This window comes from Juglans microcarpa x Juglans regia, chromosome 2S, assembly GCF_004785595.1.
Source record: "Juglans microcarpa x Juglans regia isolate MS1-56 chromosome 2S, Jm3101_v1.0, whole genome shotgun sequence".
In the NCBI taxonomy this organism is placed as follows: Eukaryota; Viridiplantae; Streptophyta; class Magnoliopsida; order Fagales; family Juglandaceae; genus Juglans; species Juglans microcarpa x Juglans regia.
In genome coordinates this window covers 15,601,266-15,616,030 of record NC_054597.1, presented here as the reverse complement: position 1 = coordinate 15,616,030, position 14,765 = coordinate 15,601,266, and the positions used below count along the sequence as shown (strand labels likewise).

Here is a 14,765-nt window from a genome sequence, read left to right as displayed (position 1 = left end):
AAGAATAAATTTAGTTGGACTTGATGCCAACTGAATACCCAATGGAAACCCAATGAAACCCCAAATTGAAGCCCATTGGTAAAGCCCATCTTTGGCCCACTGAAAACCATAATCAAGGAAGGCTTCTTGAGGAAGTTTCTTCCCCTTCACAAGGCCAAGATAACAGCTAACACACCACTCAAGTTCAGCCCCAAAAGTCTCATGATAGAAGTTAAAAAGCCTAGCCACCTTAAGCCATCCACTCGGCCAGCTTTGGCAGCAAAGGGATAGTAGTTGAGCAGCTACCTTTTTTTCACCTTTTGGGCCACCAACCTCCCATACAAGGGTCACTCAGCTACCCCATGTGTATATTACACCACCTACCTTCATCACTTCACAGTTTGCATTTCCATCTCATTTTCTTGAGAGAACCCAAGAGAGAGCTTCAGGTCGCTTTTCTGGTTGTTATTGATCCAGCTTTTCTAGCCCTTTGTAAGTTGATTCTCATAAAACTTCCTTCCTTTATATTGTTCTTTTATGAGTTTAGTTCAGGTTGATATGTTTTGGTTAATTTGTTTTTATGTATTTTTGAATGGTGAAAGTTTTGTTTGAGCATGCAAAAGTCACACTGGGTGACAATCTTGATGTTTGTGTGACACTTTGATATGTTGCTGAAGTTTTTGGTGAAATCATGAGTAGATCCTGATTTGGTGAAGTGCTAACATGTTAATATGCAAGATAGGTTTGGATGTATTTCATGTTAATATTTTTATAAAGAGTTTTACTTGATTTTCAAAACTTAGAAACTGGAAGGATCAAAACAGAAGTATGGATCAAAACAATTTCTATTTTGGTGAAGTTGTAATCTTTTGTTTGGGAAACTTGACCTAATTGTCTTGATTTTCCCATATGATGTTCTTACAGCTTTTATCTATGTGTTAGAAGTTTATTTATGGAGAATATTAGTTTTTATCTTTGATGGAATGATTTTATTCATACAAAGGTTTGCTTAGGACTTAGCCTAGAGGCTCTCACAATTGAGTCAGGTTTTAATGAAAATCTTACCATGTGATTCTAGATTTAATGGTTAGATCAACTCAGAAAATATGAGGTTTTATTTCTTGAAGTTATGTTTCATGAGAATTTGTAATCTAGTGATTTTGATCTAAGACCAAAAGCATGGTGCACTCGGTTTTTATGTTTAAGTGTAAACCGACTTTGTAGTTTGCATTTTTTGTCATTTTGTTATTTCATCAAGGATGATTTCACTTAGGTATGATTTATGAACATGTTAGGAGCGAGCTCATCTACTTTAGAAGTCCGTGGAGTTGATTTGGAAAGCATTAGACCAAGAACATCAAGAGTTGGTCCTATTTAACCTAAACTTGGTGTTTTGGCATTTTTATTGATGAAGTGAGTTTGTGATTTTTGTGAAATGTATATTTTGATGTCTTAGTATGATGTTAGAACATAGGATATGATTTTCTAAGTCTTGAAAAAATCATTTTAAGCATAAAAGTTTTAAGTTTGGAAGAATTGCAACAAAAACCAAGTTTTGGCCTATATATATGAATTGGCCTAAGCATATTTCATATAGTTATGTTTTGGTTTAAATTTCTCTAATTATATATTTATATTTAAGGAAAAATTTATATGAGTATTGTAAATTTTGGTAAGGTTTGGAGTTGGTATGCAAAATCCTTAATTTATGGACAAAATTGTAATTTTCCCTACTAGAGGGGTAAATTTGGAATTTTTTCCTTAAGTCAAAAATTTTTATTTTTCCAAGTTTTTAGTGGGATATTTTAACCCTTAGAAATATCTCTTTTTAGTTCACGATATTTCATGCTACTTTTTACATCACGTGCAATCACTGTAAGTTAGTCTCTAACTTACTCCTAGTGTACATATGTCACACGATCAATTGTTACATGTCATGCCATGTCAGATACATAGTATGTAACGAAAAATATTTTTCAAGTCATTTTTAATAAATCATGGTAATCCCATGAGACAAGATTACACTATCATGGTAACTCCATGAGACAAGAATATTGTAGAAACCCCATGAGAAAAGCAATTGTGGCAAATCCATAAGATAAGGACATCGTGGTAACCCCATCAGGTAAGACAGACACGTTCACATCAAGTTCAGTTCATATTAAGTTTAGCTTATGTCAGTTTCAATTCATGTCAAGTCAAGTCACGTTATTTTTCCAATTCAGCATATGTCATGCTATTTGCCAAGTCATGTCACGCATAATCATGTCAAGATGCATTCATGCCATTTTTTTGTCTTGCATGCATACATATACTGTTAGTAGCATGGTAGTTCACTTGTTGAGATTTGTAAACAAATCTCACTTGGTAGTCTCAACTACCATTCCCCCCGCAATGGTAGACAATGTGTTTGAATATCAAGAACTAGCACTAGGAAGACTGGACGAGGTTGACTAGTCCCCAAAGAGACGATGAAGAACTGATAACTATGGTTATCCATATTCTGGATGCGATTTTGGAGATAATAATTGAGCAGCTCGACAATTTTGTAGAATAGATTCTATTTCCAGACTGTATTTATGGAGCATTTTGTCCAGTACTTAAATTGTTACAGACCTTTTGGACAAGTGTTGTAACTTTTGTATATCTATTATTATGTGAAGTTATGAAGTATGTTCATATTTTTGTGATGTATTATATTTGGGACATATTATTGCTCAAAGAAAAAAACATATTTGCTTCGAATATAGCATACTATTAGATACATGCTAAGTGCACTACATCTTTAACTATCATGAACGAGAGTATGTAACCTTGTTCTGTATGTTCTGAAACTTTAAGCTTCATAAAATCCCAAGTGGAAGTTGAGGCATCACAATGCATGCCATGTTAATATCATGCATGCCTATTCATATTGTCGGTAGCTTAAGAGCTTTACTTGTTGACATTTTATAAATCTCACTATGGTAGTCTCGACCATCATTCTCCCAAAATTTTAGACATTGTGTAAGGGAATGGAGAACCAGTGCACCCCCGACTAGACGATGTTGAATATGGAGTCAATCCTCCAATTTTTGGACTTTATTTTGGAGCAGAAAGTTGAGATGCATAAGTGGCTTGGCATTTAGATTAGATTTTATTGTCTACAACTGTGGAGCTCTATCTCCAGTACTATGTTAATGTTATTTTGTTTATAGACTAGTAGGAAAAATGATGTGACTTTTGTTTATGTGAATATGAATGGAAAGTATTTATGTTTTGGGACTAGTGTATTGGTAAAATGTGTATTGTTTAAGAAAAACAATATCAGTTGTGTTTACTACATATTGTTACAAGCATGTTAGGTGCATTGCATTCTTAACTGTCATGAACTGGGTATGTAATCGTATGTCCCAACCCATCAAGCTCTGGAAAATCCCAAGCAGAGTTTGGGAGCATCACAAGATAGATTGTCAATTTGCGGTAGCAGGTACTTGTTCTCAACTGGTACCCAGTTCAGCTCCCGATAATCAATGCAGAGAGTCCCATCCATCTTTTTCACAAAAAGGACTAGTGCACCCCATGGTGACACATTAGGGTGAATAAATCCCGTGTCTTGAAGATCTTGTAATTGCTCCTTGAGCACTTTTAGCAATATTGGGGCCATACGATACTGTGCCTTGGATATAGGTGCAATCCCTAGAGGAAGGTCAATCTAGAAGTCTATCTCTCTATTTGGATGCAACGCTAGAAGATCCTCTAGAAAAACATCCTAAAACTCTTTGACAATGGGAACATCTTCAATCTTAAATCTCTCCACAGGTGGACTACTAAACTCGTCAAAAGCCCTGAACATCCCTACCTTAGTAGTCTCGCCTTTAAAGCCGAGATCAACTGAAGTGAGGGGTTCCCTCGTTCTACACAAAAACTGAATTCCTCTTCACCCAGGGGCTTGAAAACCACTTTCTTCTTAAAGCATTGTACACATGCATGGTTTTGAGACAACCAGTCATCCTGAAGATTACATCGAATCCCATCATGTCAAATATCACCAAATCCGTTGAGAGATGCCTCCTTTAGATTTCTACGGGGAAATTTCTAAGTATAAAACTGCAAACTATTTGTTCACTAGTGGGTGTAGCAACAAATAGTGTACAATCAAGATTTTTTGGTGTTCTCACATCCAAACAAGCATAAGAACACTAATAAAAGAGTGGGTGGCACCCAAATCAAACAATACTCTAGCAAAAGGAGAAAATAATAGAAGAGTACCTATAACCACATCATTGGATTTCGTAGCATCACAAGGAGTAAGAGCGGAAAACATTAGTCAGTGCAGTAGTCCTCTGGCTACTTCCTAAAGTGTATCATTTTGAGCAATCTCAGGCGATTTGGTTTGGTTCTCCACACTCAAAGCAAGCATTCTTACCCTGTATACAGTTTCCCGGATACATCTTTCCACAAGTCTTGCAAGCTGGGTTGGATGTGAGTACAGTGAGATGGCCTCAGGAGGTTTCTTGGAGTAGGCTTTTTGTTTATTTTAGGCACTTGCAGTGGTGGTTGGCATTTCTTCTAGTTGAAAGCTCTATGTTTGCCCTCATTTATTATTCCACAAGAGTGGTAGTAGCTGACTCCGTATCCTCATATGTAGTCCTTGCTCAAAACTTTTTGCCTTCTTCACTTCATCCGGAATCCGATAACTCGCAAAACAAGACAGCTCCACAGATTTTCTAGCATAGCGCTCCATAGTCATTGTGCCCTGAACAAACTCAGCAAACTATCTAGTCCTTGCCTCTTGAAGTGCCTAGGAGAAGCAACAGTCTAAGAATGCATGCTTGAAGTGATCCTAGGTGATGGGTACTCCTTCACAAAGTTCCTTTTGCAAAAGCTCTAGTGAAGGATACCACCATTCATCAACTACATCCACCAACACGTAAGTGGCATACTCTATCTTTTGATCATTAGTACAAAAAAGTGCATTGAAGATCTTCTCCATCCTCTCGATCCAACTTTCAACGTCTAGAGCTTCCCACTTGCCATTAAAGGTGAGAGGGTGTTGTTGAGTAAACAGATCTAGGGCTCATCCTACTTAGGGAACCCTAGGTCTCATACCTTGGCCATTGGTAAAAGTCAGGAAAAATTGTGTACCAGTGGCAGCCAAAGTCTCAGACTCACTTTGTTGTGATTCTTTGAACTCCTTGGGTGCGCTTTTTCGTGTGGTTGGTGCCATTTCTAAAGCTAACATCACACAACATAGTTTAGAAAAAAAAAAAGTAGTCACACAGATACTTAATCACACAATCAAAAAAGAATATAGAAACAAGCATTAAACATAGTAATAAATAATTTCTATGGAACTCTCGAGTTGGCTAGGAATCATCCTAGGTATTTCCTATTCTAGAATCCCTTCGTCTAAAAGTCTACAGAATCTCTCAAGATGACTTTGATACCAAATTATAACACCCCTTCTTGTACGTCACATTTTGGACCTACAGGAAAGGGTGTTACATCATGCAGCAATGCTTTGTGTCCATGTTTGGGCCTAGCACCAAATGTTGCAACCCAAAAAGCTTAAATAGGCATCCCTAAGGCTAGCGTTGTACCACAAGCGCACACTGCTACCTCAGGTGCTCTCCGCACCAAAGTTTGTACCACCTCAAAGTACACGGGCCCTCGCGCCACTCTGCATTTGGTCACATCCACTGCATGTGCAGCGCTCCTTTGATTGCATTAACAATGCTCAGTAGCAACCAAGAGATGAACGCTACATCAACCACCACTCTAGCAATGGTGGGGATAAGAACTTGTTGCCTCAATCACATAGAACTTGCTACCTCTCTAGGCGTATAGGGCACTCTCAGGTGCTTGACGCATTAAGGGGGTAGTTGTGCCTCAGGCGCAACGCACACGTGCGTTATGGAGGTTCTAGTTTGTAACATCGACCTGCACCGGGCTGAGCAGCCATACAGTACCAAGGCAATGCTGCCCCAATGGTACTTACAATGCCATGGTAGAATGTGGTTGCCCTCGTTTCTCAGGTGGCCTTGCCTTTAAGGCAACACTCCAGCTTCCGAAGCAATATGGTGCAACACTTGTACCCCACAACAAAGCATTTTGTAACCACTAATGGTTTTGGTTCCCTTACCTCCTACTGGTGATCTCAAGCCCTGTCGATTCGGGAAGATGAAACATTGAGAAAAAAAACTTTACAACATATACAAAGCATGTAAAAAAAAATTACAACCTAAACTAAGTCAAGAACAACTGACCTAAACTAAGTCACGAATCGGATAGGTTGTTCCATAAATTTTATAGAGACATTTCTTTTCACAAAATCCAAATGTCACACTAAGAGGCAAGGGGCTATTTATAGCCCCTTTAATTTGTAACTCTTGATTGCACTTAAATGTAGAGCCATAATGCACAAATGAAGTGCCTTTTAAGCCATTTTATTGTCAAGGCACAAAGTCTTGGCATATGAAGATCACCCCCTCATTACCACAAAAGGCTTAGGAATCAAAGTAGTGGAAGGAGACCCTCGACCATGGATCTCCTTCAGAGTAGTCTCCTTCGAAGCTAACCCATGACATTCCTTGGAAGGAGACCCATGCCATGGTCTTTATTCATGGCTTAGAAGGAGAACCATACCACTCTGCTTCCATGATTTGCCTCGTCTAACAGTAAATTGTATTTATCTAATCATGAATCAAACGAATTTTTATTTGCTTTGTTTGTCAAATTTGTGTTCATTTCACTTGTGATGGAGTTATAACAATGTATTAAATAAGCATAAAGCTGAGAAAATTTTAGATTAAAAGCATGTTATATGCTTGTTTAATACATTAAAATAAAAACAAGGATGGTTAATGCATGACTAAAAGGAAAAGTGTTCTTTTGTTCAAAATTCCCACTTAAGGACACGACAGCACATCTCAAAAGAATTATTCTAAGTGTTTCGACTAATATCACTCTCTCTTCCTCTCCCTTTTCTATTTTTTCTTGCCACACAGCCCTAGCCTCCAGTGATGAACCACACAAAATAGGAGGGCATAACCAACCACTAATGGAATATTCGAGAGATGAAATGGAGGAGAGGCACGACGGCAGGGATAAGAGAAAGGGAGGATTCGGAAAGCAAAAAAACAAAAGAAAAAAAAAGCTTTTGGAGCAGAGCAGATTGGAGAGATTTCTATTTCTATTTATTTGCATTTTCTCAACATACGTTCATTATGTTTCTTTGGTTTTGTTTTCATCGCTTTCAAATATACTATGTGTGAGTAATTTCCTAAACCTAGGCTTGGGAATCCTTTGAACGGGTTGTGTTTCCTAGGGTTTGTGATTTCCATCGTTATTAGCAAGTGGAATCCAGAGGGTTTTCTACCATCTGTTATATGATGTTGTTTTCAGGGTCTGCTTACCAATCCTTGGTTCATCATCGACTGAAGGGCTTGATGCATTCTTGGGTTGTGTAAGATCCTGGTTCTTGTTAGCACACTTAACATCAGTTGGTATTAATTCGATGGAGGTTATTTCAGAAATTAAATTGTGCATGCATGAATCATATACATTATCCAGACACTTTGTTCTTGACTGAAATAGTATTTGAAGGAAATCGAGAAGTCCTAACCCTTCTTGTGAAACCAATCCGTGAGAGGGAACTCGCATCCTTGGTGTTTGACAAAAGCTTTCTTAAACATTAAAAATTGTTTTAAGGACATTCTTTAAATCATCAAGTTTAGGTTTTATTGGAAGTACCCTAAAGGATTCATCAGATTAGATACATTGTTCCAATTGAAAAAGAATAGGAACTAAATCTTATCATTTTCATCCATGTGCATACTGAATTAGACTCAATAGTTGAGGGTGACAAGTATTTTTTTATGTGATTTTTATCACTCTTTTATTTATAAAAAATATCATTTTCTCTTCAAAACTATTGATTTTATTTTATTTATACATATTTTTTATTTATACATATTTTTTATTTATTATCTTAGATTTGAAAGAATGTGAAGATTTAGTGCAAAATAAGAGCATTTTGGTGCAAAGAAGAGACTACAAATCCAGATCGAGAGGTGACCGACTAGCAAGGCGAGAAGACTTACCTCTCGGAAGGCGAGGAAACTCGCGACCAAAAGGTGCAAAGACTTGGCGACAAGACTCTAGGTGGTTAGATTGGGTGACTAGTCTAAACAACCAACTTAAAAGACCAATCTAAACGACATCGTGGGCAACAACTGGAAAAGGTGAGAAGAGCCTTTCATCCTAGTCGAGTGCCTTTCCACTCGGTAGGCGAGGAGAGGCCCATTCCTTTGTGACCTCCACGCTCGTTCATTTCTGACCTTCATGCCTGCCAATTATATTGAGTGCACACGACATCTACCCGGTGGGACCCTTTCGAGTTCCACAATCAATATATTGGTGACCGAATCCTCCCGAACTCCACAATTCAAGCTGCATATCACTAAATCTTCTATTTTAGATAGTTCTGATATTCTTGAGATAATTTCCTTTTATGTTAACATCTATATTTAGAAACTATTTTCCATATTTTTAGGCTAGATCGTAGTCGCATTTATTTTGTCTTATGGGATGAATAGGTAGTCTTTTGGTTTTTGAGTTTTTAGTTTTGAGTTTTAGAGAGTCTAAGTTTAGGTTTCAATAGTTCAGAGTTTATTATTTGAGTTTCTTTCAATGAGGCAGATTTGGGGGAGCAGAAACGAGAGTCGCATGCTTCATAAACTAAATCCATTGAAGAACACCAGTTTTATTCTTTTTCTTTTTATTTTCATTTTGAACTAATTTTATTTTCTAGAGTTTTGATGTAGCCTAGCACTGAACACCCAGTTTATATTCCAAGTTATTTTATTTTCAATATTTCCATGATTGAGTGTTTATTATTTATTCTTAATGCTTATAATTTTCTAGCTAATTATTGTTCGATCTTTTGGATCGCAATGAGACCGAGAGGTGATTTGTAATTAAAGCTCTAGGATTAAACACCATTAGTTGAGCGAAAGCAGAGATGCTTTACCAGGACTAGTGTGATTTTCAAGAAAACTCCAAAGAACTTAATGACTCTCCAAATAGTTAAATTCACATAGAGATATGGAGTTATTAGTTGGAGATACTTTTGGTATTGTTCAAGGGAAAATATTGAATAGTTAAGAGATTTTATCATCAACTTGGGATAATTGGGATTCTATAACAAGGAAGAATAAGTTGTGTGAGATTTGTTAGATGAAGTCAATTTCTCTCAATCTACTCTTATTATTTTTAAAATCTGAATTTTAATGTTCTTTTCTTCAATTTAATTTAGATAAACCATTCTTCAAATTTTGGTTTTCCAAAGAGTATTTAATTTAGTCAATTTCAATACTCAATAGCATAATTATTCCCTGTGGGTTTGATAACCTTTTTCTTTAAAACATTTTACTACTTGTGAGGACTCAGTGTACTTGCAAATATATTTTTATGCGAAGAAGATTTTGATGCCGTTGCTAGGAAATAGTTATTTGTTATTGATATTGATACCGGCTAGATTGTTACTACTTTGGATTTTATTTTATTATTTTAAAAAAATTATTTGATCTTAGTTTGTTTTTTTCCTTTCCAAGAATTAGTAGTGCATGCACCAATCTAAATCATTAGAGCACACACTTTTCGATCCCGAGATTGAAAGAACCTTACATTGGATCAATAAAGAGAAAAAGAAAGAGGCCACTGCCTCCAAAGTTAATATGGTCAACCAGGAGCACAAGGCGTTAAGAGACTATGCGATGCCCTCGGTCAATGGAGAATGTCTAGTATAAGGCGGCCAGCTATACAAGCCAATAACTTTGAGATCAAGCCGACCATCATTCAAATGATTCAACAAACCGTCCAATTTTGGGGCTGTCAAAAGAGGATCTTAACGTCCGTATTGTAAATTTCCTAGAAATTTTTGATACTTTTAAACACAACAGAGTGACAGGTGATGCAATACGATTGAGACTTTTTCCTTTTTCACTTAGGGAAAAAGCAAAAGCTTTGTTGAATCCTTGCCACCTGGCATCATCACCTCCTAGGAACAGTTGGTACAAAATTTTTAAGAGAAATATTTCCCTCCGGACAAGACAGTGAAGTTAAGGAATGATATCACTACCTTCACCCAATTTGAGGGTGAATCATTATATGAGGTATGGGAGAGATACAATGATGTATTGTGCAAGTGTCCACATTATGACCTCCCAACCTGGCTTTAAGTACAAACATTTTGCAATGGATTGGGATCCACAAATCGATCTATGGTGGATGCAGCTGCAGGAGGAGCGTTAATGAGTAAGACACCTTAAGCCGCATATGAACTTCTGGAAGAGTTGGCGTCTATCAACTATCAGTGGGCCGCAAAGAGAGCAGTGCCAAATAAGGCGACTAGGGTCGTTGTTGGTGGTTGCGCATGGAGGAGACGTGTCGTGCGAAGTCTTCGGGGTGAACCCTTTGACGTAGAGAGAGTGAGAAGGGATGCTGGCCAGTGGTTGATTCACGGAGGACAGCGGTGCAAACATGCTGGAAACTCGAAAGGAGGGGTGGTAGCGGCTTGGTAATAAAAACCTATCTCACGGTGCAGCAAAATGCAGTGCTCTGTTTTGAAAAGCAAAAACAGGGGTATAAGGTGTTGAGTTTCCAAGATGGGGGTGGCGGCGTACTAAGTTGTGGGTTGATCGATCAGATGCTTACAAGCGGGTGCACTGGTGTAGTGGTAGTACGGACAACGGAGGGCTGGGCTTTCGTGGGGTGACTCTCGGTATGGGGTGCAAGAAACCCAGGGGATGGAGGCTGCGATTTTGCAACAGAGGGAAATCGTGGCTGGGCAAAGAATACCCAAAGGTGGTGCAGCAGCAAGTGCTTGGGTAGTTTCTATAAGCAAGGGATAATATATGTGTGTCTATATAATGTGAAGTGAAAACCCTAGAGATATGAGGGAGACATGCGTGCGGATAAAAAAAAAAAGAGTCCTGCGTGTGTATGGAGTGGAAAAAAAATACACTAGAGATTTGCAAGACCATGCATGCCATGGACGAGAGGAAAACTTAGGGGTGAAAAATAGACGGAAAAATAAAACATGCAAGGAAATTAACGTGTGAAAAATAAAATAAAATAAGTAAATAAAAAAAAATTGAGCTTGATTGGGTCTGGGTGTTACAATTGATGTGAATTAATGAGTATTTTGCGTGATAGAGAAAATTAAAGTATATACTTTGTGGTTGGAAAATGATTTTTAGGTGACATGAGTTAACTCTCCAGATCCCTCGGGGACGGGGCATTACATATCAACAACTCAGTAAGTAGAGAGCATATACTAGTATGTAAACATGAGCATTTTTAGAAAGTTCGGTATGCATGAATGAAACATTTCATTTTCATATGCACATCTCAAAACGTGTTATCAAAAAGTCAGAGCGACGATTTAATCTTTTCATATTCAAAAACCAATTTCATACTCAAAAACAAAAAAACGATTGTTCAAATTCAAAGATCATTTTTGTATTCAAAGACCCTTTTCGTATTCAAAAATGCTTTGACATAACATAACTAAATATCTTCATCTTATTATATCATATCGTATCATATCATATCATATACCATGTACTCCTGTAGTAGGGTTGTGCTATCCCCGATGGCCAAACTAGACAATATCATTTTGTGAAACTTCCTGTTTTTTAATCTCGGAGCCCCGAGTATGCACACAGGAAAGAACACATAAAAGCCCACTTTGTTTCCAAAGTGGATGCACTCATATCATATCATATCATGTTGATACCAACCATATCACATGAACCAGTACCATCATATTAGTACCATACTCAGAATTATAATCAAAATAGATAAGTATACCAAATGTTTTCATATCCATATCATATCAAACTACGTGCTGAACATATTCATATCATTTTCATTTGATAAAATATAGATCCAAATCATTTTCATATCATATGTACAAAAATTCACAAATATCAAATCCGTACTTTTGCACATTTCATAAACATATTGCTCAAGTCTACACTATACATGTCAAAAGCATTTCTTTTCTCTTTTATACATATATCATGAGTGACTGCAAAACATATACTAAGGTTGTTTTCACCTTTTCTTTTAAAAACAATATGCACATTTTTACAAACTGACCTCAGTTCATTTCTTTTTATGCAAATCTAGCATAGGAACCTCTCTTACCAGACTTCGATGTATTATCTACGCCTTGGGTCTGAACTTTAACAGTATCACCACCTAGTTAAAACATATACCAAACATTTAATAAACCAACCCTGCAAGCTACTATTTATCGAATAACAACCCAAACCAGCCTCTTTTTAACTCAATACCTATCATAAAATTAAACTCAAACAGTACCCTCCACAAACCATTAGCATTTAAACCCCAATACAGCCACTAAAATCTCCACCCAACAACCAAACACAACCCATACAACTTACCTCTTACCAACATGCATTTAATAAAAGACAACCAACACCAATACACCGCTCCACCCTTGGTCACTACCATTCCCAACCAACCATGCAATTATAAATCCCACACAGCCACAACATCAACTACACATTATCCACATTTCAATCCAACCAAATAATTCCAATTATACCACACTCACTATACAACTAAAATATAAAAGTTTTCAAATAAAAATTGAAAATACAAATCATAATATCAAGTATATAAAAAAACGATACTATTGCTATAGATTAACTTACCTAAATTTGTGAGTTTAGTACGATGAAAACAAAAGCGAGCGGACGATGCTTAAAGATTATGCCAATGCCCTATGTGTAAGGCCCAAGCGTTGTGAGGCCTGGACCAGTGCGCAAAAAGGCCCAGCCTTTTTCTTAGAAGTTTTCAGAACGACACCGTTTTGGGTAAGCAATTTCCTTCACCCTCAGCTCCCCCGATTCCCTCTCCCCCTCTTTCATTTTCGGTTTCTTCTGTTTTCCCCCGTATCCTTCTTTTCCCCGTAACCCACTCCCCCTTCTTGTGTCCCTCTCTTCGCTTCGTGGGGTTTGTTAGTGAGTCCGAAGTCATGCCCTAGTTTTTCCCCCTTTTTCTTTTCCCTCACATTCATTTTTTCTCTCAAATCCGACGCTCTCTATCTCTTACTCTGTTTTTTTTTCTGCATTTTGTTTGGAGTTGCAGTGGATAATCTTAGTGAGTGACGCCGAGCCTTGTTGAGCGAAGTGCTACGTTGTTGGGTGGAAAACAAATTTTTGACGGGTTGCCGAGAGCTTCTTCAGTGGTCCGTGATTTTGGTGGTTTTTCATTCGGTGCGCCTTGTGGTTGCCGTAGTGCAGTGAGTTTGAAGTTCTACTCGGTTTCACATAAACATTGAGTCTTCACCGTAAGTTTTTCACTTCGTTGAGTATTTTATAAATTTTGGTTTGTTGGTTTGGCATAGAAATAATTAGACGGGAATTTGTTGGGTGCCAATTAACATCTAGAAATGATGGGATTTTTCTGTTGTGGACTTGTGAACGGAGAGAAACGTGCGATGTGTAGTGTCGTTTTGGTTAAATTGTTGGCGATTACTTGGGGTTATGAGCTACTGAATTAAGTGTGATTTATTGATGAGTTGAGTTGACATTGGTTTTTATGGTTGTATTGGACAATATTAAGATTAGTATATGGTACGTTGGGTTGAAATGCTGGCTGTCCAGATTACTATTTGGCCGTATCAGTGAGTTGTTTTTGGAATATATTATGAGTTTTAATTATTAGATGGACGTTATGTCAATTGTTGTTTGATACTCAGTGTATATATATTTTTCTATCAATAGGTGACGAGATTCTTAGAGGTCGAGTTCAAGACATAGATAAGACGCTACATGAGTCAGGTAAGCGGGGTTCCTATGCTAGGTTTTATACAAGTTAATAAAACTGAGGTTTGACTTAATGTAAACTTGCATATTTTGTGATGTAATGGGAACTTGGGAAAACAAAGGTCAATCTCGGTTGCTTATTTGCATTATTCATGAAATCTGTGTGAAAAATGAAAAATATGTTCTAACATGCATTGTGTAGACATGAGCTAAATTCTGTCATGTGGTTTCTGAAATCTGAAAAAGGAGCGATATTGAGAATCTGAAAAATTATGCATTTACTTATAAAGATGTTCTGGCATTTGTTTTCAGTGTGTGTAAACTGTCAGATTCTGTTTTGGTACTCTGTATTATTTTGATATAACATCTGAAAATCTTTGGCATGGTGTACTGGTTTTTGTATCTGACTCTGTCTCTGCTTTGCTCTGCTCTGCTCTGTTATGCTCTGCTCTATTTGGGTTGGTACCAACTTCTCTGTCTCTGAGTGCACCCACTTTAGAAACAAAGTGGTTTTATTGTGGTCTTTCCTGTGTGCACACTCGGGACTCCGAGAAGAATAAAGGAAAGATTCACCTCTGTCTCTGCCTGGTTTGGCCACCGGGGTTAGCACAACCCTACCACGGGGGTGAAACATAGTCTTTGCTCTGTGTGATGCTCTGTTTTGATGTGAAGATAATACTCAGTTTATGTTATGCCAAAATATTACGGGTTTTACTTGTCTTAAAACCATCGCTCTGTTACATTTGGAAAATATGTTTTTGTTCTGCAAGATAACGCTGTAAAATATTTTGTTCTGCATATTACACTTGGTAAATGCTCATGTTTGCATGCTAGCATATGACTCTTGTTTACTGAGTTGTTGATAACTCAACCCCCTATCTTCATAATATTTTCAGATGATGTGGATAGTCCAACTGAGGATCGGGTTTAGTTTGGTGAGTA

General features: G+C 37.4%; 1 long non-coding RNA gene and 1 other non-coding gene across 2 annotated transcripts in view; one reads left to right on the top strand and one right to left on the bottom strand.

The window, feature by feature from the left end:
• Positions 1-14,765, top strand: part of LOC121251783 — a 26,322-nt gene extending 11,557 nt beyond the window's left edge. Inside the window, exon 3 of the long non-coding RNA XR_005938109.1 lies at positions 14,755-14,765. This is a non-coding gene — a long non-coding RNA (uncharacterized LOC121251783). The remainder of the gene's footprint in view (positions 1-14,754) is intronic.
• On the bottom strand, positions 10,080-10,186 carry LOC121253758. Its single transcript, XR_005938477.1, has one exon. It is a non-coding gene; the product is annotated as a small nucleolar RNA R71 (small nucleolar RNA).